Raw genomic sequence first — 22,670 nt, forward strand, 5'->3', positions numbered from 1 at the left:
AGAAGAACTGTCGGATCAATGGGTACAGTGTACAGGATCCTTCGACGACGTCATCCAAGTCACACTCGCGATCAGGAAGGCCTTACGATGGTGGGTGTCTCCCCAGAACCTTTCAAAAGGCTTGCCTTTCTTGCTTCCTGCAGCACCCCACATAATCACCACGGATGCTTCCCTGGAGGGCTGGGGAGCCTTCCTTCAGGAGCTGCAGATAAGCGGGAAATGGTCCCCTACAGAGAGGGCACTTCATATCAACCTCCTGGAGCTGCGCGCCGTCTACCTGGCTCTGGTGGCTTTCCTCCCAAGAATCAAGAACTCCATGGTGCTTGTCAGAACAGACAACACAACGACAATGCACTATTTGAACAAGCAGGGAGGAACACGCTCGCTGACGCTCTCTCGAGAATCACAAAAAATCTGGAGTTGGCTACTCTCTCACAACATCTCTCTGCGAGCAGATTATGTGCCAGGCGTCCACAACGTGTTGGCAGATTCCCTCAGCAGACGGCAGTCAACTTGCCACGAGTGGGAACTGGACCAACAAGTCCTCAACAGCATCTTCGTTCAATGGGGCACCCCTTCTCTGGACCTATTCGCCACCCAGATCAACGCCAAATGCCAACACTTTGCAAGCTGGCATCCCCAACAAGGGTCTCTGGGGAATGCCTTTTCGATAGCATGGTGCAACGTCTTTGCGTACGCCTTTCCGCCGTTTCCCCTAATTCCCAGGGTGTTACGGAAGATGAAAGTGGAGCCCTGCACTCTGATATTGATAGCCCCAGCTTGGCCACGGCAGCACTGGTTCACGGAGCTTCACATCCTCTCCCTGGAACCTCCAATCAAACTGCACCCGTTTCCATCTCTGCTAACGCTGCACAATCAACAGGTTCAGCATCCGGATCCAGCGTCTCTCAGGTTATCGGCATGGCTCCTGAGTACAGAGAATTCCAGGGCTTAGACATTCCTCCGGATTGCAGACAAATCCTAGCTCGAGCTCGAGCGGATAGCACCAACAAGACATATTCACTGAAATGGAAACGATTCTGCATATGGTGCAAAGCAAACGGGTTGCACCCTCTTTCTTCAACCCCGGAGCAGATTTTACCGTATCTCCTGCATCTCGCAAAATCCGGTCTAGCTCATGCCTCCATCAAAGTACACCTAGCGGCGATATCTCGCTTTTGGAGGTCCTCTACAGGTCCATCTTTGTGGTCTCACAGGCTTATCAAACAATTTCTTAAAGGGCTGTTTCGAACTTTTCCTCCAGTGAAGCCTGTACCACCGGCTTGGCATCTTAACACGGTTTTGGCTCAGCTCATGAAACACCCGTTTGAGCCAATCCACAGAGCAGATCTTAAGTATGTCTCCTGGAAGCTTGCACTCCTGCTGGCCCTTACCTCGGCAAGACGGGTTGGAGAACTACAGGCGTTCTCAATCCAGGACCCTTTCATTCAGTTCAAACGGGACAGGGTCATCCTTCGGACGAATCCGAAGTTTATCCCTAAGGTTCCGACTCAGTTCCACCTCAATGAACCTATCATACTACGTTCATTCTTCCCGAATCCACACACAGGGGCAGAAAAGGCTCTTCATTCATTAGATGTTAAGCGCTGCCTCAAGTTTTACATTGAAAGGACTAAAACATTTCGGAAGTCTAATCAACTTTTTGTGGCATACAGTAGGCCTAGAAAAGAACTACCGCTCACCAAACAGAGCATTTCCCGCTGGATCTCTTCAGCCATAACCTTCTGTCACCAACAGGCAGGACGTCCACTGCAATCAGCAGTTCGTGCCCATTCTACAAGGGCGATGTCTACTTCCATGGCACTGTTTGCAGGAGTGTCCATGGTGGATATTTGTAGAGCGGCCACATGGAAGACGCCGCATACATTCACCAGGCATTACTGCCTGGACACGGAGATCATGAAGGATGCTGCAGTGGGGCAAGCTGTACTCCGTCATCTATCTCAATAGAGGTGAGCCCTTTCCTTTTTCATCCCACCATCCTGGTCTCTTTACGCACATTTCACACTGTTATGTTGGCATTACGTGGGTTATGGTTCTTTGATACTTTATCTTTCACATGGATATGTTATTATCTAGTGACTGTATATTTACTGTGCCTGCCAAAATGTGCTTTGTATTGCTTACTATTCTGATTCAGGCATGTGAATCTATGAAAGATACCCTAATACTGGATAAGGAACGCGTTACTTACCTGTAACTGCGGTTATCCAGTATTGGTATCTTTCATAGATTCACATGCAACCCACCCACCTCCCCTGGAAGGGCTCTCTTGGATCTCTCAGTGATACAACTACTTAGCACTGTGCTTACGAAAATCTGAGGGACTAGGGCTCCTTCCAGGAGGGTTCTAGAAGGTGGTGCTAGCTGATTGGCTACGGGCCAAACTTTGGTCCTTTTTACATAAGGACGTGGATAGCTTTCTAAGCTAGGGCCCTTTGGGGCCTGTTACTCTATATGTCTTCTAGACATTGCTTTGTTATTTACCGGTGACTCCCATCCCGACGACGGGGAATGATTCAGGCATGTGAATCTATGAAAGATACCAATACTGGATAACCGCAGTTACAGGTAAGTAACTCGTTCCTTTCCTGGAGACCTACAACTTGAAAGTTCCTTATCAGTCTAACCGATCTGGATTATTCATTTTATTGCTTGGTCCTCCCACGTTCCACTAAACCTGGTAAACATTCTGCATATTTGATATAACTAATCCACACTTGATAATCTCTGGATTTTCATTTGGGTGGGGGGGAGAGCGATTCATAAAAATATTGGCATCATGAGACGATTGATGGGGTGGTCCCAGCATGAATGGAAGAAGCAGTATTTCCATCCCCTTTTCTAGCAATATCTGCAGTTAATAATAAAATATATTTATATATTAGACGGGTTGGTTTCATTATGTGCAAGTTCAAATGTGCAGCCAGACTTTAAAGCAGCAGAAGGTAATTGAGCTAAAATGCCAGTCTTGGTATAAAGTCAGTCAACTTGATAGTGAGAACCGAAAACCGCATATCTATTAGATGTAGAAATGCAAAAATAGCCTGTAGCCTCTCTGTTAGCTACAGTTGTATGGGGAACAAAGCAAGTCATAGGATCATAAAAGTGACCTCGAGGTAGAGCCCTAATTTTATATATATATTTATCACAGTAATGTAACATAGTTGCCAAGTAGTTGGGATCTTTAAAATTGAAAACAATACAGCCCCCCTCTTTTTAGTTGATTCCTAACCCATGGGACTCCTACCTGCAATAATCGCATTTAAGAGGTACCCAGAATTGCTCCAAATATCCCCGTCCAGTGTATTACTTTGTGTTTTAGTTGAAAGGAATCTTCCTCTTGGTGAGGGTTTATCATCAGTAACAACAAACAATCACCAATGGGATAGCATCAGGTGGTAATTGGAGCAAGCCAATTGTAGGCTGGGCAGCTGAGAGGGGTCCGGATGATGGCAAAAGATTGTTACTCTGTCAGGACCTGGGTATAAATACCGCCTCCCAGTTACATTTGTATCACCAGAGTTACTATTTAATATGCGTTCATTGCCAGCTCGCTCCTGTGGGACTGAAGTTAGAACATTGTGCGGACCTGCTCCTCATTCCCCCTGCCCCTGGTTCCTCTGTCACCTCCTGCACCCAGACTCCGATTTAACAGTGTTCCTTTATCTCCCACAAAAAACTTGACTAACCCAGCAACCTCAACCAGGAAAAGTTTGATTGCTTCAGCGTGCTAAACGCAGGATCTAGCAGTATCTTGACAGCCCCCTTAAAGGACCTTGACATAATTGTTTAGTTCTGATTGCAACACTGACTCCTGATGTGCTAAATGCTTTGGACTATTCTTCATACACACAGCCTAAATACAAAGCAAAGTCTTGGATAGATTAGGCGGACCTTTAGTTTTAGTTTAGGTATCGGGATGAATCCCTTTGGATACGTTTAGATGTTGTAGCATATGTATCATTCTTTCTGGAAGAGACTTCTAACCATAGATTCCTTACCTCAGAATATTCTCCAGATGTCAGACTTGAGCTGGAAAAAAAAAAATTGCGCCTGTTGGTTGCGCCCCATGGCTGTGTATCGACGTAGTCTGGCTAGAGGTGACATGCGAGGTGCCTATTTAGGCGCTACCCCAGCACTCTGACATCAGTTCCTTTCTTTCTGCACCAACAGTTGTGGATCCAAAGAGCTAACCTTGGTTACTTTTTTGATAGCTTTTTCTCGACTTATTCCTACTTGTTTCCAGTATGCTAAGGATATGTTCCCTCCAAAACATACCGGTTTTAAGCCTTTTGTGGAATGTCAGACATAAATGACCGATCCGCACTTGGTCAATCTGTGATGCCTGGGCTCTAGCCACAACTTCGAGACCTACCCTGATTGTCTTTTTATGCACCCTAAGGCGAATCGAGAGCAGGCGATGAAGCACCTTGCAGTGCGGCAGTGGAATACCCCGCGTCGCGCTCACTCCCGGGCCCACTCCTGGATCCGTTCCCATGACGGATCATAGCCAAAGACATTGTTGGGTAAGCTTCTCAACTGCGCTGCAACCTTTCAAGTGTCTGGAAGGAGTGTGGGTGTGTCCTCGTGCCTTTAGGCCCCGCTCCCGCATGCCATCTGTGGAGCCGGCGCTGACTCTGTCTCCATGCCTCCCAGATTTTTCCAGTGCCAGAGCGACTCCTGCCCAACTTCAGGAGTTTTATGAGACGGTGGCCCGCATCTTTGGGCCACCAACTCCCTCCGGTCGGCCTTCTGGCTCCAAGGATCTGTAGGTGCTCCACCTGCATTACCATGGGCGGACCCTTCTCAGACACAGGCTGGACCTTCTGGATCAATCCACAGTCCCAAGCCCCATTCTTACTTCACAATCTTCGCTGGAGTTTGGTCCCTCAACATTGTTTCCAAGATCACTGGCACTGCACGAGGAGGCTTTCTTTCTGTCAGACTCAGAGGTCGAGGTGTGTGCAGCCGGGACGATGGCAACCTTCAGGCTCATACACCGTGCCCATGTCTTATGGCACTGAATTGGAGGATGAAGCAGAATAGGGGGCCCTTATCTGAAAGACTTCTAACCGTAGATGCCTTACCTTTGAATTTCCCCCGGTGTCAGACAGAAGATTTCTCATGAGCAGTACCCCTGCGTGCCAGTAGGTGGCGTAGATCGGTTCCTCGCCAAAAGTGGCATCGCAGTACCTATATGGGCACAACCCAGGCACACTAACGTCAGTTCTTTTCTTTCTGTGCCAGCCAGCATTGATCCGAGAGAAGAGCTACCCCTCAGTCATTTTTTGACTGAATTCTTTTGACATTTTGTCAGTTTTTGACCTTTTTTTTTCTCCTGGTGTGTCGAGGATGTCATCCTGCGGAGCCTGTCACTGTCAGAAGTTGGTGACGACCCGTACCTCGTCTGTCTGTGGTGTTTGGGGCATGCCCATGACCAGAGTAGTGCTCTGATGCTGGACCATGCACCTGAAGGCTTTGAGGAAACGGTGCTTACAGCTCATGGCGGCGTCATCCCTGACACAGACTCCAACCCAAAGCCAGATGGGTGCCTGATGCTGACGCCGACAGGGGCCTTGCCTCTAGATCGGAGCCTGAGTCATATTCTCTTCGGCTAGGCCATGGGGAAGACTGAGCGGGGTCGCTGGATCCTTTAGAAAACCAGCCCTGTGAGGAAGAACAAAATATGGACTGGTGTGTGGAACTGGGTAAAGTCAATGGCCTGGATGCATCTCCAGATGCTGGTCTGCTTTCTTCCCCTACCGTTTGCTACTGCGGAGGGAGCTTCTTATGCTATGGTGGTGCGGAGGGCGGCTGAGGTCCTTGGATTTCAGCTACCCTCGGTGGCACTCAAGACTAACATCTTGACAGAGGTGCTGTAAGGAGGAGTCTCGACATCCAAACCACTACTCCCTCTCAATGACGCCCTCACTGACGCCCTTTTGGGTAGCTGATCCAAACCCAACCAAGGGGCTCCTGTGAATAGGAGGATTGCCATCCGCCATCGCCCCTCACCTGAGGACCCAAACTTCCTCATGCAATACCCTACTCCTGAGAGCTTGGTGGTCGAAGCCTCAACCTCACAAGGCACGTACCCTACCCCTCCCCCGGATAAGGAATCCAAGAGGCTGGACTAAGTTGGGAAGATGTTCTCGTCCACCTGCCTAGCATTTTGATCCATGAACAACACACGTCTTTTTGGCCGTTATCCCCACACTCTGTCGGATACAGTTGTGCAAGTGCTGCCACAGGTCCTGGAGGAGTCCCAGGCCGTACTCTCCCAACGACGGAGAGATGCAGCAAAGTTCAAAATTCGATGCAGACTTGACTCGACGACTTGTTAGGCAGAGCGGTTTCCATGACAGTGGCCCTTAGGTGCTACGCCTGGCTGAGGATGACTGGCTTTTCGGGGGATGTCTAAGCTTCCCTTATGGGCATGCCCTTCGATGGCACCTGTCTCTTCGGAAACAAAGCAGATTCAGCTCCTGAGCGCTTTAAGGACAATCGGGCTAAGGCCAGGTCCTTGGGCCGTGCTGCAATCCCCTGTGTCCCACTCCACTCTGCCATTCGCGGCTATGAACAGGGCTTCCAGCGTGCCAATTCCCACTCAGCCACTGTGCTGCGCATGCTTCCCAGCCTCTGCGTGGAGGAGTGTGGTACTCACAGACCTCGTGGGTCATGTGACCAGCTGTCTGGTCAGTCTGCCCTCCACCTCCCCCCTAATCCCCCCCACCCCCATTTGTCCCGTCTCCACAAGGAGCTCCCGGCCCTTTTGGCCAAGGGAGCCAAAGAGAGGGTTCTGATGGCAGAAGTAGTCTGTGGTTGATATTCCCGCTACTTTCTGGTTCCCAAAAGGGACAAAGGCCTTCTTCCTGTTCTGGATCTGCGAGCCCTCAATCTCTTCTTCAAGAAGGAGAAATTCAGAATGCTCATGATGGCTCAGATCTGGTCTGCCCTGGACCCAGGAGACTAGATGGTAGCATTGGTGTGAGAAGTTGGCCTGGTATATAATGTCCACTAATTAAAGTGGGCACTTTGCACCAGTCCAAACAACCCTTATGGTGATTTAAGAGGTCAAAGATAACCTTAGAAAGCTATCCAAGTGGTAGCTCTGGAGAGCAGCCTTCAGGCGTAGTCTTGAATGAATGATAAGCAGCTTGTTTTACCAGAATGCAACCTTATTGTACTGGTTAAATTAAAGGAGAACCACACAGTAGTTATAAGAATATATATTTATTATTAGAACACCTTAAAATACCTCACAGTATCTGCTACACGCAAATAAACACAAAGCACACACTACTGTAGCACAGAAACAATCGTAAGTAGCACTAATACACAGTGGGCTCCCGGGGGAGACCAAACCATATACTAAAATAGTGGTATAAGAACCACGACTCTAGTCAAGACGGTGTATAGAGAGTGTAGAATCTCTGGCACCCCAAGGAACCACCCAAGGTGAGTAAGGAGGGACCCCACACAGGACGGGTGCAGTGTGAGAATACGACCGGGTGCTACATGCAATTTAATGGGAGAGTCGCGGTTGCAATTTTACAGTTCAAGGACCCTTCCCAGTGGATTACGAGGAAACTCTTTGGAACATAGAAGGTTGGAGAGCCACCCCACCCTTGGATACCGAAGTACCAGAGTTACTTATCCCAGGGAAGCCGGGTGCATAGGGCTGAAGTGGCATCAGAAACCGCCATCGTTCTCAATGGGAGTCTTCAAAGAAATGCCATTGGTGGAAAGAAGAAAAAGTGTCCGGTGGAACCCACAGGTGGATTCTTGATGGAAGGAACCTGAAAGCAGAGGGGACAGAGTCTGGGTCACTCAGGAGTGACCAGGGGCTCGGTAGACGAATGCCCACCGATTTCGGGTGCTTCAGGTGTGAAGAAGGAGACCTTGACTCTACAGCTGCAGGGACCAGGAGACGTCGAGGACGACCAGGAACCGGATATGAGCTGTCCCACGAAGGATGTGGAGTGCTGAGGGGTCGGTGTCTGGCGTGAGCACCAACAAGCCTTGGCAGCGGCAACTCACGAAGAAGGTCAAGAAAGGTTATGGTCTGTCCCAGCAAGGATCAGTGGACTCACCACAGCAAGGGGAGTCAGGGGAGGCCCGGAGCAACCAGAGGAGCCCAAGAAAATCCGTGTTGTCCCTCAAATGGACCCACAAGCCGAAGGCACAGGAGTCGCGAGGGGACTTCTGGCCATTTCATAAAACACCAGCTTGCAGGGCACAGAGTGCGAGGAGGCTGTAGTCCTTTGTACGAAGTGTGCGCAGAGGTTGGGGCTAGCGACAGCCCAATGCACAAAGTTGGGGAACACCAACAAGCATATGCACTTGCAAAAGTACGTGGTGCACAGGGGTTCGGGTCATGCGGCCTCCGCGAGGGATACTAGCCTTAAACTTGGTGAGAGGGCAGCTCGACCTCAAGGAAAGTAGGAACCCACCTCCTGTGTTGCTGGAGCCTTCAGAGTCTGCAGGAGCTCAGGATCAGCAGACCAGTCAGTTGTGTTACGGTGCCTGCAAACACAGGGGAGTGACTCCTTAACCCCAAGGGAGATACTTCAGTTGTCCTTGATGCTCCACAGGTCCTGCATGGTGCACGGGCACAGACAATGCTTTGGACAGAGAGGGAGACGATGTCTGGCCCAGGCGAAGTCCAGAGTGCCCAGACGGTCGACGGTCACTGGTTTCGTATTCAGAATCTTGTCCACGTCGAATCTAGGGTCTTACAGCCAGATAAGCCCTTCTGTACCCACGGGAGATGGTTGGACAGATTCAAGGAATCTTCCCAGGGGAGGGTCAGGACGGTGTGAAGGTTATTCCCATGTCAAATTCAAAAGAACTTTATTTATTTTTTCAGAAAAAACCTATAAACGTTTATAAAATCGACATTACAATTAAAATTCCAGTGGTCAATTTACATAGCAGCACAAGGGGTAATTCATACAGTTCAATTAATTAAGAGGTAAAGTAAAAAGCAATGCAATCCTAAAAATCAGTCTTTGATACAAATGCGTTTTATATTATGAGCACTTAGTGCCATAACAATATACAGCTCCCTCTATAAAAATGCACTGGTACTTGTATTTTGAATAAGGGAATTACACTATTCAGGTTCAACTACAATAACTAATACAGTTTCCTAATAGCCATTGCAACTTTAATGTAGTTGGAAACCATAGTGCATATATCATAGGTACTCTACAATAGAAGGGCCCTTGCTTCATTATACTACTACAGCAGACAGGTTTCCGTGGCAGACTCCAACCGTTCGGCGCCAGGTTTCTGGATTTATATATAAGGGCACGCTTCACTGCATTGCTGCCTGCTGTGTTTGCTGCCAAGGGGACTCCATTCCCCAGAAATCAACAAGCCCCCAGGAGGGGGAGGAGCCACCACATGCGCTAAAAGCGCCGCTGGCATCCCGGGATGCGCTTCTCTGCTTTGCTGCCTGCTGTGTTTGCTGCCAAGGGGACTCCATTCCCCAGAAATCAACAAGCTCCCAGGAGGGGGAGGAGCCACCACACGCCCTAAAAGCGCAGCAGGTATCCCGCGACACGGGACGCGCTTCACTGCTTTGCTGCCTGCTGTGTTTGCTGCCAAGGGGACTCCATACCCCAGAAATCAACAAGCCCCCAGGAGGGGGAGGAGCCACCACACATGCTAAAAGCACCGCCAGCCCGGGCCCGTCCTCGCCCGTAATCGCCAGGAAGAGGCAGGCAATCCAGGAAAGAGCAAGTCTTTCATCTGACTTCCGGACTGCGTTACTGCTCGTCACTGTCTGCTAACAACTAAGGTACTGTACCGCTTCTTATTATGCATGAGAGGATTGGTGTACAGTAGCCAGAACTTTTTGTCTTGATTTTACGTCTGATCAAGCCATCATAGCATCTAAAGCAACGACAAAATTTGGACTATACATCTGATTGCTGTTTGGACAAAAGCCACCTTGCGGTCTATCATTTGCAAACAGTTGTGATTGCCCTATACTAACATAGGTTAAAATATGGGCAAAAGTAATGGCGGGAACAGGGGTAGAAAACAGCTTAAGTAGCGGGACAGGCAAGGGGAAAAAGGCAAGGAAATCATGCAAACAGGCAGCCAATAATTGTGTGCTGGACAGGATTGATACCTTGATTAGTGAATGCGAGGGCATCTCAGTAACGGAACCAACAGTGCTCCGCAACGATGGCCAGCCCCCCTCTAACGCCATCAGCCCTCGCCGCTCAACTACTATTCCCATAATGTTTCATAAACAGACTAGAAAGGGGACCCCTGTCCACAGCAATACTACATTTGGGGTGTCGTCAGCAGTACAAGTCAGGGATCTTCACTTCTTAAAATCTCCCATTTGCCCTGACAAACGTCTACCTAGGTCCCCTATTCTTTGCACAAATAAATTCTCACCACTGTCGGACACGCCTGATACATATTCAGATCTACCGCCCCAACCACCTCGCATAACGCAAATAGAGACAAACGACGAGCAATCCTTGGTACTGCAAGACACTCCCGAGCTGATCGGTAGCCTTAGGCCTGAGATAGCTACCTTAAGACACATGATAGAAGAACTTTCTTCCCTGTTCAAACCTCTACTCCCTAGGGCTCTACCTGACCAACAGCATGCGAACCTCTTGCCTTCTCATGACCAACAACCAAACAAACATGGCTAGCAGATGGTCTAGTAATGATAGGAGCACATCGGACTGCGATTCTCCTCTACCTTCCTTGCCATCTTCCAATCATATGCCCCCAGCCTCTAAAATTGCACATCCACACAACCCTAGCACTAACTTGCTCAAAAATCGCTGCACCCTAGCTCTTTCCCGGGCTCCCATAGCTTATGCCGGATCCGTCAGTTTACTATCAACATCGCATATCTCTGCGAGAACCCATAAGCAGAAACCCCATCCATGTACCCCATCCCTGCCGTATCCCCCCCAAAATCTTCATGGTTAATGTCCCCAGGCTTGGCCCAATGAATGGCCCTGAAGGAGAAGAATCCCTAACAAACAAGGCTATACATTGGATTTTCCACGCCAGGGGCTGCCGTTCAGTGATACGAGAGGACATCACCACGGCACAGCAATGCTTTTCCCCTGCCCGACCCTATGACTGCATTGAACTTACTATGTCCAACGCAGAATTGGCTGAGAATCTCCTCGCACTTGAGTATCGTACCTGTCCACCTGTGACTTCACCCATACAGTTTAGGCGGTTCCCAAACATTATAGAGGGTAGGACACCTGCTAACCCAAGGGGAGGAGTATCCCTGGAAGCCATTGATTGACTACAAAACGAATCTCAATCACATCAGGAACAAAATATAATCCCCTCAAACATCGAGTGTGGTTCCTACGATACTTTATTCTCTTGCAGGGATCACAAATTATCGACAGGCAATCCAGGGAAGATGGGTTCAAGTAACCCCGCTGACAATGCCCAGAGAATTCAGGAGGTAGATCCTTGTACATCCTTAAACTCCATCGCACCATCTCACCCCCCTGTGCCGCTCAGTCAATTTGCCCTTAGCAGAAATGTTAGCTCCGCCCTGGTTCCAAATTCCCATCAGCTGAAGATCATATCCTTGAATGTGGCAGGGCTAAACATCAAGCTACTACTTCCCCACTGGAACGAACTCATAGATGAATTCGATATCTGTATCTTTCAGGAGACCTGGAGTCTGGTCCCTCTATATAAGCCAGGTTATGCTTGTTTCTGTTTACCAGCTACCAACATGGGGAGAGGGCGCCCCTCAGGAGAATTAATTATCTGAGTGAGCATCGCCTTGGGCTGCCGATCCGTCTTGCAGCCAGTCATGAGCCCTGATATTTTGACACTCACTATCAAGGAACCTAGGGGAGAGGGTACTCTAGATTTGTTTAATGTCTATATTAGAGGGACCAAGGGGGTGGGGGGGTAATCCATCGCCCATTGTTACGACACTGGAAAAAGCTCTAACCAGCTGCTCGCGCCACGCTAGAATTGTAGTCGCAGGAGACTTCAACTGCACATTCGAGCCTTTGAGCACAAAGGACATGTTGGGGGTTGAGGGAGATGATAGAAAATGGGCAGTCCCCTCACTTAATATACCCCCGTCAAAAGATGGACTCAGCTAGCACTCCAACTAAATGCACTTACTATGGAGTTCGGTCTGAGAGCAGCTAATGGCAGAACTCCCTCTGACACTCAGGGGGCAAACACTTTTAATAGAGTTAGCTGCCCCTCACGTATTGATTGCATTCTGATAGACGTAAGGCTCTGGGGGAAAATTATTATTGATATGGTCGTAGGTACCACCACTGATAGTGACCATAACCCCCTCTGTGTGAACATGAAGATCCCGTGGGATGTAACACACCCTTCTTAGACCACTCGAATTCCAGTTTCTATCGCCAAGGTCGTTCCCTCTAATTGCAAAAGGTTCCTAAAGTGGCACAAGATCTGCAAGATTCCAAAATAGCGGACATTCGATTAGCCCTGACTTCGAACATCTCTGAGCTTCAGGTTGCAGCTGCAGATCCAGGTGGCTGGGCAGTAGTCCCTTCTATTCATTCGCGTACAATGGAACAGTTGAGTTCCTACTTTCAAGCACCCAGTAAGCGTAGCAAATCACACGTGCCTCAAAAAAGTTTGCACCCATGGTACACGAAAGAATGCAGGTTCAAAAGGCTGGCTTTAGCTTTAGCAATTAGAAGCAAGAATTGCCCCTTGATCAAGACCGCAAGAAAATACTTCAGAGCCACTTTGCACAAAGCAAAAATCACGTGGGATGAATCGCACTGGCAGGATCTGAAGGATGCCAGCCTTGCAAAAGACACCGACCTATTCTGCACCCTAGTGAGCAGGGGCAATAATAGTGACTTAGGTACACTTCCCAACCACATCACAAGTCAAGAGTGGTTTGACCACTTTGGAAATTTGTATTCTGCCACAGAGGATGTATGTGTGGAGGAGTCACGTGACCCCCTAGACATTCCTCCAGCAGAGAATGCTGGTGAACCCTTTTCCCTGACTGAAATTGAAACAACGATAAAGAAGATAGTCCCTGCCAAAGCTCCTGGACCAGATGGTCTTCCTGGAGACCTATTTCTTGCTGACCCCACAAACTGGTCCCGGTATATTCGGCTTCTGATCAATGCCATAGCCGATGGCTGCCCAGTGCCAGAATCTTGGAAAGGTGCTGAGGTGGTCCCTATATATAAAAAGGATGCCAGAGAGGACCCCACAAATTACAGACCGATCAACCTGATCGACGCAATGCAAAAGGTGTTTGGCAGGGTACTGTTACAGAGAATACAATCTTGGATAGAAGAGGAAGATACCTCAGTACCAGGCCGGCTTTAGGGCGAACACTGGAATGATCAATCAGGTGTTCAGGCTCCTCCTTATATACTGGAAAGTCGTGACGATTGGCAAGGGCAGTCTTTATCTCGTATTTATCGACCTAAAGACTGCCTTTGACCTGGTACCCAGGAACAGATTGTGGCAGATCCTTAGAGATATGGGCATTCCCCTTCTAATTCTCAATTTACTGGTCCGGCTTTTCGAAGGCAATTATGCACAGGTGGGATGGGGGACTCAAGGTCAGTTGACGGAACAGATCCCCGTTGAGAGGGGAGTCCGCCAGGACTGTGTTTTGGCTCCCACCCTGTTCTGCTTATATGTGAACGGGGTGGTGAGCTATTTACAAGAAGATCCAGCTGATGCTCCAGCTCTGGTGGGTGAAAAGGTACCGACTCTCCTGTTTGCTGATGACACCTTGTTGGTATCGAAGACCCCAGCCGGGTTACAAAAATTAATGAACCGGTATCAATCCTTCTGTGACTCTCGGAGGCTGGTCATCAATACCTCTAAGACAAAGCTTATGACATTTAATCCCCACAAATCTTTTTGAAACAACCTTACGCTGAATGGTACCCTACTGGAGAGAGTTAGCACCTTTCCCTATCTTGGTGTCCGACTTTCAGACAAAATGCTATGGAGGCCCCATATAGCAAAGATGCTAATGAGCCATAAATGTGTGGTCGGGGCACTAGGCAAAGAACCTCGCTCTTCGCATAGCTGGCCAGTCGCCCTGGCCCTCACGGTTTACAATGCTAAGGCAGTTAGTTCAGCTTTGTACGAAGCAGAGTTATGGGGGTTTGACAATGTAGATGACATCTGTAAATCCGAGCAAAAGTTCATGAGGGATTTGGTGATGCTTCCCTGCAATGTCCCACTAACACCTCTAATGTACGATATGGGCAGGCGATCGTTCAGAGACATTGACAAATTGCGCACTCTGCTCTTCTCGGCCCATGTAAGGCGTTCTCCAGAACTCACAAACTGTGCCACAGCACTAACTGAGGTGATGAGTAAAGATGTGGATCATAGAGTTAAATGTATAGCAAATATATGGACAACCATGTCATTAATAGGTTTCAAGGAATCGTGGGATAGCCAACCCCCTCCCCCCTTCCAAACAAGACAGAGCTCAAACACGCATTCTAGGACTGGGTAGATGGGCAGGAACTCAACAAGCCTAATGTGGGGAGGCTAACCGAGGAGTTTTTTTAACCACAAGCAGACCAGAACCCTCGAGCCTTATCTGGACATAATCCAAGTTCCACGAGACAGGGCATTGTATATCCACTTTAGGCTTGGCACACTTCCAGTCCATGCATTTACAACAAAGTGGCGCCTACCAAATCAGACAACAGAAGGCTGCCCTTGCTGCAGAGCCCCGCTGGAGTGCGGTGCCCATTTTATGTTTGCCTGCCTGGCCTATAATAACGCGAGGTCAAAGTGGCTGAAACCAATCTGTAGATACAAGGGCACCCGCGACCATCGGAAGGCTCTGCGCATTCTGAAATCGGATCCAAGAGCCCTCTTTGTTTGTGGCATGGCTAGGTTCTTAAGCCATGCGTGGATAGTTTGGCAAAAAGCCATACGAGGGGCACCTTAATTTTACACACTAGGCTATATGGAGAAATAACTTCCACCCACGATAACCTTTTACTTACAATTTATCCTATGCGCTGGCACTTTATATAAGTCTATGGGCCATCTTGCCAAGTTTTTACTTGTTTTAACTTTTTACATTTCAACCACCAAATATTTTAGTAATTAATTTTTAGGATTTGTATTGTATAGTTCCGCTGACAATCATTTTATATTTTGTGATGTAATAAAATGCTTCAGATGCACTATTTGAATATGTTCTGAGCAGTCAACTATGTAGCAATTGATTGTTTGTATTACTTTAACTTTCAACTTTTTGCACAAATGTTATTCAATGCTTTTATGATACGAGATATTGAAATAAAGCAAATGAAATATCATAGGTAGCCAAACAGTGTAAATAGTTAAAGCCTTCAATATAGGAACATGGCGTAATTTTTCTTTTTAAATCTGAACTCAAAAAATTCCTCTTGGCTCTTTATAGAGGGGGCAAAATAGCTTACAGTGCAGGGTGCTTTGGACTGTCAGATTATCACAGGGGCAAGGCTCCAGTTTATCTATCCACCCCGATTGTTTTGGGAAAGCCACTAAAGAAATGCAGGGTAAGTAAACAAAATCTTGTTAAATAAAATCGTGTCTGTACATTTATGGAGAAGGTTAGGTAAAATTGCTGTTGGACAGGGGCTAAGCAAGGGAGGCCTATTGCCTTAGGCTGGGAGCGGCGTACATGTTCGCCCCTGGAGAATGTGCCTCTTTTATGATATTTTTCGCTTTTTCTTGGATACCAGCTGGACAATCAAAATAGTGCCCCAGATCTAACTTAGAGACCATCCCTTACAAAACAGAGCCAAGGGATAGTTAGTGCTCCATCAAGATTAATACAATCTTTGATGACCTCTCTGGAAAACATCAACACCTCAGTCAACCAAATTTTGGCCCATAATAGCAGGGGAGCAATGTCTATATGATCCTCTACAAAGTCAAGCCCCAGCTCATGATGACAAAAGATTGTGGGGGCACTATTTGGAGCCATCAGTAACCTTTTTATAAATGTATTTTCCATAATCTGTAGCTGGCGGCTGTTATGGTATCCCCAAACACCTGCTCCATATGTTGCAACAGGCATACATTTGGCTTTATAAAGTGTAACCAGCTCAGTCACTGGTTTGTGGCCCAGCTTAAAGCAAAGCGAAAAATCCCTTCAGCAACTCTGCCCATTTGTTGCACCCTTGCAGTGACAAGCGATTACCAATTCATCTTGTTATTAAAAATATTCCCTAGGTAATTAAAATTATTCAGTTTGTCAATTCTCTTGTCTCCTACAGCAAATTTCCAAGTTTTGGTCATTTTAGGGCCACCCATCATGATATAAGATTTAATAATATTAACTTTTAAATCAAGTACCAGCATAAAATCTGTAAATGCATTAAGTAATTTTTGAAGACCGTTGGCTGTAAGGGCAATTAACACGGTGTCCTCCGCGTATGAGAGTAGCTGAACCCGTGTGCCCGCGATGCGTGGACAGTCAATGTCTTTATCTATGAAAAAGGCCTCTAGCCTATTAGTATAAATTAAAAAAAAGAAAAGGGGCTACAATACATCACTGCTGGGCACCTTCTGTGGAGGCTACAGGCCTGTTTTTTCCCCCTGTAGACCATATCTTATAATAACCGAGGTGGACGCATGGTGCCTACGAAGAAGAGAGATCAAAGTCTCCTCGACTCCCATTTTCCCCATAAGTGCCCGCAACTTCTCACGATTTGCAGTGTCAAAAGCACTGGAAAAGTCCATGAAGGCCAGTTGGATAGAACCCTTCCTGGCCCTCATGTACTTGCCCATAATCAGTGACAAGTTGAGGCTTTGTTCCATGGTGCCCATCCCTCTTCTAAAACCGTACTGTGTTCATGCCATAACCCCTGTATCAGTTGCCCAGGTTTCAAGTCGGGTGATGACTACCCTCCCCAATAGCTTTGCTGTGGCATCGATAAAGGAGATTGGCCTATAGCAGGCTGAGTCACTCCTCTTACCTTTTTTAAACACAGGGACCACAACAGCCTCCCTCCAGTTGGCTGGGTTAGGGCCAATGAATACTGCTTTAAAAATATTAGTTAATAATGGAGCCCATAAATGAGGATTACTTTTAAAAAGATCTAATGGCTCTCCATCCTGACCTGGAGCTTTCATGTTGATTCCTTTTGCTATGGCTTCCTTAACCTCAGCTGCTGAAATTGATGCACTTAAGTGTGAAGCCAATGTTAAGTCTAAAGGCAAATCCCCGCTAATTACCTCAGGCTGGCAGCCCTTAGGATTAAATATAGCCATAAAGTGTGTTTCCCAGACATCCCCCAGGATCAGTGACTCTGTCTTCCTTGCCTCTTCGACAAATAAAGGACGATTTATGATATCCCAAAAGCTTTTAGAGTCCTTAATTGAACTCGCTTTCACCAAATCGTCCCAGGCTAAGCACCGAAAATCCTCTTTCCTCTGCTTAACTATATTTTTATAAGCCTTCCTAGCGATTTTAATTTGAGGCCCTATCACAAGGGTTAGCATGGAGAACCTATTTTAAAGTTTTTTGGGCTCCTGAGCATTCCATGTTAAACCACCTTGTCTCCGGGAGATCCCTGACCTTATTCGATTTAGTCAGATTTTTAGCTATGTCAGAACAAATCAACTTGAACGCACGAATGATCTCAACTGGGGGCAAGTCATGATCCAAACACCTCATAATCGAATCATAATTATTTGTGACCGTTTTAGCCTCAAATTCAAAGGGGTTTACTTTGTTCAAATTGAGTCTTACCCCTTTATTGGGATTAAAATGAATCGAGCAATCGCCTACTTTCCCCTTATGAGCTGTTATACTGAGGGACGCTATGAGGGCGTTATGATCACTACCATTATTTGGCTCCACCTCAAAGTCTTTAATAAGAGACAGAAACATCAGTGAGATAAACAAAGTCAATAAAACTTTCCCTGCCTCCTCCAACATAAGTAGGGCACTGTGTTACAGGATTATTAGCTAAATCATTAATAAGGCCCAAATCATTCTCCATAATAATAGAGTTTAGAGCCTCACCCTGAGGGGTATGAATAAAATGCGGAGGAGGCTGCCCTTCAGCATTTAGCAGCCCACAAACTTCATTAGAGCAATGGGGCAGGAAGAACAATTAAAATCGCCTACCCAAAGAATACATAATGGTTAGCATTTCTCAAAGATATTATTTATTTCTGCCTGCAGAGCCTCAATAACCTGGCAGCTATTTAGATTAAAAATATAATAATACCAGTTTACCACTAGTGGCTTGGCCTGTAACATGTTGTACTACAATGTCCTTTGTCCAGTTTCACGCCAGAGCAGGAGCCAACGGCTCCCAGGACTGGCTTGAACTAGACTATGCACAGGGACACCAAATGTGTCCCTCGTGCAGACTTTCAGGCACTTTGGAAGTGCACCCACCCAGCTCCAATACACTAAATCCTGTCTGGGAAGTGATCACACCTGCCTATTGTGCTGCCTTCCTCTGCTCAAGCTTGGCTCAGCAGCAGGAGGGCAGAAATGTGTCTCTGGTCGGTAGCAACCATTTTGTGCTGTCCGGCTCGTGGAAGGCTGGTACCGGGAAGACCAGGGACCCCCAAATCTTGCTTCTGAGGGGTGGAATCATACTATGATTCCAAGGTGTTGATACCAAACACGACATGGTTTGTTGCAGCCGTTTTCGAGATAGCACCTCTACCTATATATCGGTCTGCGTCACCGACAACTTGGAAGAATGGTCTCCGAAAGCTGCAGGGGTGCTCTGCTCATGTAGGGGCACCCTCTCACGTAAATCCCAGCACCCTGACTTCAGGATTGTCAAGGCCTGCTATAGGGGTGACTTATAGATTTTAAGTGTAGTGACCTATAGATATAGTAAACCTATATCTAAAGTAAGTGGTGTATGCACCATCTTAAAAAGGCTGCAATCGCAGGCCTGTAGTTCCATTTTGCATGGCCTCTCATGGGTGACATAATACATGCCTCAGCCCATGGGAGGCCTCTGGGGCACCTATGCCCTGGGTACATCTGTACCATATACTAGGGACTTATAAGGGCACCCCAGTATCCAATCTGGAGTGTACCTAAGTACATGACTTAACATTTTAGGGAGAAAGCAGATAGACTGGGGTCCTGATTAGCAGGATCCTTGTCAGACTAGTCAAAAACAGTGTCCCATCAAGCAAAAAGTGGGGGTAACCATAAGAAGCAGATCCTACTTCCTATAATTGGACTTGCAGGATGCCTGTTTTCATATTTCTGTTCTGCCTGCTCACCTGCATTATCTGTTGTTTACGGTAGCCCATGAACATTCTCAGTTCACTGTGCTCCCCTTTGGCATTGCTATCGCCCCTCTGGTGTTCACCAAAGTGATGGCAGTGGTTGCAGCTCATCTGTGGAGATCAGGGGTGTCAGTCTTCCCCTATCTTGGCGACTGTTTCTAAAGACAGGCTCCCCTCAGACTCTCGTTTTCCACCTCCAGAGTACGACAAACCATCTGCACTCGCTGGGGTTCACTATCAACTTGCTAAAGTCACACCTTTCTCCCTCTCAGGCGCTCCCTTTTATTGGAGCTGTTCTGGACACAGTGCAGTTTTGTGCTTATCTTCCTTGGCGGCGATTCCAGGATATTCAGGCTATGATACCGATATTTCTGCCTGTATACTGGGTTTCAGTGAGACTCACTCTGAGGCTGCTTGGCCTCCTGCTGGTGATACATGCCAGATGGCATATGTGGGCTCTGAAGTTCTAGTGGGCGCTGCATCTGGGGAATCTATCTGACATGGTCCTGCTCTGGGAGGGTAGTGCCAAAGACCTGCAGTGGTGCTAACAAACCGCAGTTGGTTCAGAGGCAGACCCCTTGTCCTTCCCCAACCAGATAGGACAGTGGTGACAGAAGCATCACTCCTTGGATGGGGCAGTTATCTGGGAGAGGTGGAGATCAGAGGACTCTGGTCTCTAGCAGAAGCTGGACTCCACATCAATATGCTGGAGCTCTGTGTGATCCGACTGGCACTGAAAGCCTTCCTGCCCTCCATCAAGGAAAGGCTAGTGCAGGTGTTCCTGGACAACATCACTGCCATGTGGTACTGCAACAAACAGGATGATGTGGGGTTGTGAACCCTTTGTCAAGAGGCCCTCCACCTTTGGACATGGCTGGAACAGCAGGGCATATCCCTGGTGGTTCACATCTGGTGGGCTCTCTGAATGCCAGAGCAGACTAACTCAGCCGAAGATGCCTAGCGGATCACAAATGGCGTCTCCACCCAAAGGTGGCGCAAGGTCTCTTTCAGCAGTGGGGAGTGCCTTGGTTAGATCTGTTCACCTCCGCCGAGAACATGCAATGTTAGTGGTTGTGCATGCAGCAGTTTCCAAGGCGGCACTCGCTCGGAGACGCTTTTTGTCTCAAGATGAGTTCAGTCCTCCTGTATACCTTTCCGCCCATACCACTCCTGCCCAGACTTCTCAAGAATGATCAGGAACGACCGGGCTCAAGTCATCCTTGTGGCTCTGGACTGGGCATGGAGAGTCTGCTATCCCGAGCTACTCGGCATGACCATTGATCCACAAATCAGGCTGCCCCTTCGGGAAGATCTGTCGCAGCAGCACGGGAGGGTTGTTCACCCAAAACTGTCCACTGTCTGCTTTCTTTCAGGGAGATTGAGCAGCAACAGTTGACTGCTTTCGACCTTCCTCCCAAAGTCTGTAACATTATCTTGGCAGCTAGGCGTCCCTCCACCAAGAAGGTATATACCTGACATTGGAAAAACATTGTGGCATGGTGTGCAGAAGTAACTATTGATTCCCCTTTCTGCTCCTCCTTCTGAAGACTTACTCTTCATCCTTTCCCTTGCCCAGCAGGGCTCTGCTCTGGACACTTTTAAGGGCTATCTATCTTCCATTTCTGCCTTCTTGCGGTTGCCTAACCAACCCGCTTTGTTCAAGTCCCCTATTTTACATAGGTTTCTCAAAGGTCTTACTCATCCCTTCCCTCCTTCACCATTCATTATGCCTCTGTAGGACTTTAATTTAGTTCAGTTTTTTTTAATGTGCGCTTCTTTCGAGCCTTTCCACAATTTTTCCCTTAGGCTTCTCACACTGAAAACAGCCTTCCTTGTGGCAATTACTTCTGCCCAAAACGAGTGAGTGAGCTGCAGGCCTTATCATCTAAGTCGCCTTATCTCTCAATATATCCTGACAAACTGGTGCTTCGCACACGGGTCAAAAGTGGTCACACTGTTTCCTGTAGGCCAATCAATCACCCTACCTACTTTTTACACCCGCTCCCCACTGGTCCCCCTAAAGAAGATGAGCGACTCCACCGCCTTGGCCCAAAAAGAAGGTTGCCGTTCTACCTTGACCATACATGAGTTCCTGGTGGATGACCAACTCTTCGTGGGGTATGTGGGTGCGGAGAGAGGTTGGGCGGTGCAGAAGTGAACCATCTCTCATTGGGTTGTACTCTGCACCAAAATCTGTTACGCACTGGCCAAGAAGCAAACTCCTGATGGTTTGTGAGCTCATTCCGCTATCACCACTGCGTTAGCACGTGGAGTTTGGGTTGTGGATATCTGCCAAGCAGCAACGTGGGCTTCATTGCAAACGTTCATCAAACATTACTGTCAGTCAGGTCCGCAGGGATGGGCACTTTTCCTGTCCTGCAGGACTTTCTCGTTTTGAAATTAGTCCGCAGACCCTCCTCCGAGGATGGTATTGCTTGGGAATCTATTCAAAGGTAAGGAATCTGCAGCTAGAAGTACTGTCAAATGTTACTTACCTTCTGTAACGCCCTATCCGGTAGGGGCTATATCTAGTCGCAGATTACTTAGCGAGCCACAGATCGTCCCCGCTCTGCAAACCGGTTTCTAGGGACAGGGACAACCCCTTTCAGGGCCTGAGTTTTGACACATCAGTGGTTTGTGTTCTTCATGGCTCTGCACTTCTTGCATGGAAAGTCGTGAAAAGAAGCAGACGTCCGCGCGCATGGGTGATGCCTATATAGCTACCATGACATCACTTTCGGCGCGGACGACGGACGCTGAGCCGATCAACGTCACCTACTGGCATGCAGGGGTACTGCTCACAAAACATTCTGGATCCATTCTGACATCTGGGGAAATTCAGAGGTAAGGATTCTGCAGCTAAATATAGTCTCTACCAGATAAGGCATAACCGAAGGTAAGTAACTTGTTTTACTCCACCGATGACATTGCTCAAGCCTTCCCTGCGGAGAACTGGTACAAGGTCAGCGGGCTCGACACCTCCCCAGACTCAGGTTTGGTCTCTCTTCAGGTCCAGCCACACAGGAAAGTGCATCGTTTGCAGTCATCCTGAGGAGGGCAGCTGAGACCCTAGACCTCCATCTTTCATTAGTGAAAGTGAAAACGAATGTCTTAATGGAGGTGCTCTAGCGGGGCATACAGAGCCCCTGCTCCCATTTAATGAAGCCCCGATGGATGTGCTCCTGGAGACCTGGCCCAAATTCTGCTCCGTGGTCCCACCCCATCAACCTCCAGGATACCCGCAATCATCGCCCTGCACCTGGGAACCTGACATTCCTCACCCAGCACCCACCCCGAGCATTTGGTGGTACAGGCTTAAACAGCCAAAGTCCACCCTGGAAAATTTCTCACTGCACTCCCGGATCAGGAGTCCA

The 22,670-nt window shown here is 47.9% G+C and overlaps 1 protein-coding gene across 1 annotated transcript in view; it reads left to right on the forward strand.

Moving 5' to 3' along the window:
• Positions 1–22,670, forward strand: part of URB1 (URB1 ribosome biogenesis factor) — an 801,240-nt gene that overhangs the window by 303,089 nt on the left and 475,481 nt on the right. The window lies entirely within an intron of this gene.

The sequence above is a fragment of the Triturus cristatus genome, chromosome 8, assembly GCF_964204655.1.
Source record: "Triturus cristatus chromosome 8, aTriCri1.1, whole genome shotgun sequence".
In the NCBI taxonomy this organism is placed as follows: domain Eukaryota; kingdom Metazoa; phylum Chordata; class Amphibia; order Caudata; family Salamandridae; genus Triturus; species Triturus cristatus.